This window comes from Phyllopteryx taeniolatus, chromosome 2 (assembly GCF_024500385.1).
Source record: "Phyllopteryx taeniolatus isolate TA_2022b chromosome 2, UOR_Ptae_1.2, whole genome shotgun sequence".
Taxonomy (NCBI): Eukaryota; Metazoa; Chordata; class Actinopteri; order Syngnathiformes; family Syngnathidae; genus Phyllopteryx; species Phyllopteryx taeniolatus.
The window spans coordinates 6,818,391-6,824,030 of record NC_084503.1 but is presented as its reverse complement, the minus strand read 5'-3'; positions in this window follow the sequence as shown (position 1 = coordinate 6,824,030).

Sequence of the window (5,640 nt, the reverse complement as noted above, 5' to 3'; positions counted from 1 at the left end):
GCACCAGCAGTGTGACATTGTTCAGCGAGCAGCTCAGACTTTTAAATAGTTCAAATAAACCTGACGTGATCAGACATGCAAACACCGAAGGCAAAAAAAAAAAACAACACTGTGGGTCTGGGGGGGGGAGAATATTCGCCATTTGGACATAAATGAAGCAATCTGTTAGACTCAAGAGGCAAAATAAACATTTTCTTCACGCAGAAAAACATTTCCACCGCTCAAGTACACGTTGATGTACAAATGTACTTCGCCTCATTTCTTCGCATTTCCGTTTCGGCCTCCAACTTGAGCCGGGCCCATCTCCACCTGCACTTGATGCCTGCTGCAAGCTGTGCCGCATCAATAGCATCCTCCTCTTTGAGCGCTCTCATTCGGGAACAGAATTGACCAAAATCATTGTCTCAATCATTACCAACTTCAAGGCTAATCCCAAATGCATCCTCCAGGAAAATATTAAGTCCAATATTTTTCCATTTCTATCGGCCATTGCTCATCCCAAACATCGCTCCGTCGCTTCATACATTTAACCTTTAACCTCCGTAAACTAATTCGATAAATGTAGGCGCGTTTCCTAATAAATACAAGATGTACTAGCCGATCAACTCTCGTCGCCGGATGTTACGTGCGCTCGTCGGTTCCGCCGGGCCCGCGACCCGCGGCACCTCAACGCGAAAATACAAAAGACCGGCGCAACAACAAATAGCACGTTGGCTGATCCGATGAGCGAAATGTTGCTTCAACGGGAGAGTAGCAATAGAGGATGTCCGCTCCAGAGGTGGGCAGAGGAGCCAAACCTTGTCCTCGAGTAAGACTACTGTTACGTGACAATAATGGGACTCGAGTCAAAGTCCAAAGTAGCCCTCCGAAAAATGAAAAGTACACCGTGAAATTATTATTCAAGTACTGAGGAAATAGTGACTAACTTCAAATTCTTTTTAACCACAGCATGAACGTCAGTTTGAAAACAATTACAATCAACTGTGAATGTGCAAATTCTTATGATGGTGTGTGTATGTCCCTGGTCCATGTTCCCGATCTAAATGGAGTCCACGGTCCAAAAGCTCGACGTTGATCCACGTTGCCATGTTCATCATCAGCTTTCAGAAGCTTGAGAAGTTGAGAGCGTCTGTTGCGCGCGAGCTCTAAATTCTGCGTGTAATCTTTGACATACGAATCAAGAAGCAGGATCCGTGCCGACCTGTGCTAACCAGGGCTAAGGCGTGCTAGCGTGGCGATGACCCAGATTGCCTGACCACAGCTATGCTGGGAACACTTGCTGTGCCAACGGAGTTGCGTCTATAGAAGGTGCTGCTAGAAATCGACTGTTGCCCCCGTTTGACTTTTTCCCCCCCACCTTTATTTAACCAGGAAATATCAGATTGAGATGAAGAACCTCTTTATTATTCTCAATTTAGAGAGACAAAAAACACAACCTGAGCCAAGACTTTTGTCTTGCGGCAAGAGGAGAAGCAGTCGCTCTCTCAACGAACATTTGCCTCCCCTCTGCCCTTTTTATGAAGCTTGAGTAGGTGGTATCACATTTGATGAGCTTTTCAGGATGTGGTCTCTGAATGGAAGTTTCCCCAAACTGCTCGTTTCCAGTGAACACAAGGGGGCTATCATCTTAATGCAGATACCATTTTTTCCATCAGGAACAGAAAGCAACGCCTTTTTCTCAATTGATGGAACCTCTCGACGCGCTGGAGCTCCTCTACCCTCAGCAGTTTGGATTTGGATCAGGCTAATCCACTGGAATAGCAAATTGCTGCTTTGTGGAAAATGTCCCCAAAAAAATCCCCGGACGGGGGCAATGGGGCAGGGGCTATTATCCTGGACCTAAAAAAGGAATTTTGAGCTAGTCAACCATAACTTACTTAAATAAGTAAGTTAAAATAACATGTTGGTTTGCATCATTTCTTCAGGCCCAGTTGAGCGTGTTAAATTTGCTTGAGATAAATCTCCACCTCTATCAATACCAATGGGCATCCCACAGGGCTCAATACTCAGACCTTTGCTGTTTAGTCTCTTTATAAGTGACTTGCCCTGAATCTGTGCCGGTGTACAGTTGCCAGCTGTGCGCAGATGATGCAGTTCTTTATGCACCAGCGCAGACTGCTGATTAACCTTTCAAAAACAGAATCAATGTGTTCCTCTCTTTAAGTTTTTGTTGAAATTTACAAAAGGAAAAATTAAAAAAGTGTAACAGAATTTAAATACCTTGACCCCCAACTTAAATTCGATAAACATGCAAAGAAAATCTCAGAAATTGTACAAAGTAACGAGCTGCTTTCAATGAATACCTACGCAGGCTGTCCTGCTGCACACATGCGCGCTGTGATTTTTTTCACATATCTCAAACTGCATGACCGTTTGGGCTCCGGCGGGCTCCCACAGCCACCAAGCACGTTTATTTGTTCCCTGTATAACCAAATTCATGTTTTCTTCAACAAACTTTTAAATGTATAAACAACTCAGCACCTGTGCCAACCAGTCGATTGACCGAGAGACAAAAGAGCGTCACTAGAAGCTCCTCAAACCAAATTTACCAAAATTGAAAAAAACGTTTGGACAATCAGCCTTTTCCTACTGGAGTTATCAGAAATCAAATCCACTTTAGAGCTAAAGATGTTCACCACCAGGACAAAAACCTGGTCAAAGAAAAAAAACCAAAAAAAAAACTTAGTATTTTTATTTGATGCATATTATATACTGTAATGCGATGGTCTTAATTGATGCATATTTGTATAAATGTATGTATAAATATGTTTTATTGATGTATATTTCAAATTGTACTGCATTGTTGTGCAACAGCCCGACCTGGGACTGGAGTTGAGAAATAGCACGAGCCACAAACTCTTCATCTGCAAGCTTGGAACTATGTCAGATTGTCCCTGTCAAATAAATACAAAAAATGCATTTCCTTGCCCTCAAGTGGACAAACTGTGGCAATTACTTGAGACAGCTTTTTTTACACTTACAAAACAACACAAGCTTGGTTTTATCAGCATTTAGAACAAGTTTCAGGTGAACTGCTGGAAAGCTACAAAAAGCTCTCTGTAAAGAGTCAACAGCCTGAACGAGAGTTGTTCCACAGTCGGAAATCACAAGCGTCGCCGGCATCAAAAGGCTAATTTGAATCAGACACATTGATATCACTGACAAAAACGAGAGGGGGCCCAATACAGAACCCTACGGAGTTACTGTGGTAGTGTTTTGCAGTGACAGGCGGAAGCGCAGCACAACTCATCACACAAGAATGTCATGAACGCTTTCCACCTCGCAGGGCAATTTACAGCGCACCAATCAGGGGCCTTACTCACACTCATTAGCGCACGGGTGTCAAACTCCTTTTTGTCTCGGGCCGCATTGGAGTTATGATTTCCCCTCAGAGGGCCGTTAGAACAGTGAAACCATAGAAATGTCTCATCACCAAATCATATCATTACCATGACACAAGAACGTTGAGGGATAACTACTTTTGAAATCAGAAGACAAGGATAATAGTTTGTTCAAGTATTGTTTACGTTTCTGTTGAAGAAGGGTTTGGTAACACAAAGATGCAATATCTCAACATTATTCTTTATTATTATGACAATTTGGAATTTGGGTACAGATTTTGGCAAAAATCACGGAAGTTGACGAGCACGATTTGCTTTCGCGGGCCACATAAAATAATGTGGCGGGCCGCATCTGGCCCCCGGGCCTTGAGTTTGAGCCTGTTGCGTGAGCGTCACTCGCGCGCGCACACACACGGAGCGTCAGCGTCATCACTTCCCTTTGACGAACTCTGCGGCGCAGACGTCGTCAGTCCACTTTTCCAAAACGCGAATATTTAGAACAGGCCTGTTTGTGCACATTTCTCAAATGGACAGATGAAACGTCAAAAGTGAAATATGGCAAATTCGAGTTGAATTCATTCATGAAATTGCAGTATTTATAGGGGAACATAAACCCAAGGTGTCAAATCTTTCTGTTGCATTTTAAATGTGCATATCTTTTTTTTATCAGCTACTGTTGACTGCAATCTGTAGAGTATTTATATAAAAAAAAAAATCTACATTTAAAATCTACTCAAATCATGGGGTCGCCATTTTTCGGGCTTTCACTGCCACGCGAGTTGGAATTCTCATACGTTCGCCAATTCCTGCGCGTGTTATTTACGGAGAAAAACATACATTTCGGGAATATTCAGGATATCGTGATGTACAAAAGCTACCGGAATAAACCTGATCTCCACGTTCTTAGCGAGTCGTGAGCTGATCTGGATTCGTTTCTGCACGAGTTCCATCGGGTCCGATGCTGACCAGCAGAGGGCGGCGTTGTCTGCTTGCCGTCTATGGCCAGGAGGTGACTTGCATTTTGAAGAGAAGAAGAGCACACTCAATGCGGAAACACCGATATCGTGAACATTACGAACAAAATGTGCGCTCTTTTTTAACGGGGAAATAACCCAATTAGGAAAAAAAAAACTTTTCAAGTGAAATGTGTAGCACCAGCGCATTTATTTTGGAGACAAACATAACATAACCCATTCTTGCTCGATGTACAGCTTCAGCTCTTCAACGGTCCGGGGTCTCCGTTGTCGTATTTATGCTTCATAATGCGCCACACGTTTTCAATGGGAGACAGGTGTGGACTGCAGGCAGGCCAGTCTAGTACCCGCACTCTTTTACTACAAAGCCACACTGTTGTAACACGTGCAGAATGTGGTTTGGCATTGTCTTGCCGAAATAAGCAGGGGCGTCCATGAAAAAGACATTGCTTGGATGGCAGCATATGTTTCTCCAAAACCTGTACGCCTCTCACCGTGGGCAACTCCAGAGTGGAAGAGAGTCCAACCCCTCTCCAGAGGACTGGTACCAGAGCCCGAGCCGTGCGTGGAGGCGAGTCCGACTATATCTAGTCGGAACTTCTCGACCTCACACACCAGCTCGGGCTCCTTCCCTGCCAGAGAGGTGACATTCCAAGTCCCTAGAGCCAGCTTCTGTAGCTGGGGATCGGATCGCCTTCGGCCACCGCCCAGCTCACACTGCACCCGACCCCTATGGCCCCTCCCACAGGTGGTGAGCCCTATACACCAAACAGCAGTTCAGAGTACCCACCCTTTTTGGAGTCCTTGGAGGGGGTGCTGGGGAGCGCTCCCGCTGGGGACTTCATCGTACTGCTGGGGGACCTCAATGCTCACGTGGGCAATGACCGTGAGACATGGAAGGGCGTGATTGGGAGGAACGGCCCCCCCGATCAGAACCCGAGTGGTGTCCTGTTATTGGACTTCTGTGCTCATCACGGATTGTCCATAATGAACACCATGTTCAAGCATAAGGCTGTCCACACGTGCACTGGACACCCTAGCTCGCAGTTCGATGATCGACTTTGTGGTCGTGTCATCGGACCTGCGGCCGCATGTCTTGGACACTCGGGCGAAGAGACGGGCGGATCCGAGTTGGCTCCGATGGTGGGGGAAGATGCCGGTCCGACCTGGCAGGCCCAAACGTATTGTGAGGGTCTGCTGGGAACGTCTGGCAGAAACCCGTCAGAAGGAGTTTCAACTCCCACCTCCGACAGAACTTTGCTCATGTTCCGGGGGAGGCGGGGGACATCGAGTCCGAGTGGCCCATGTTCCGCACCTCCATTGCT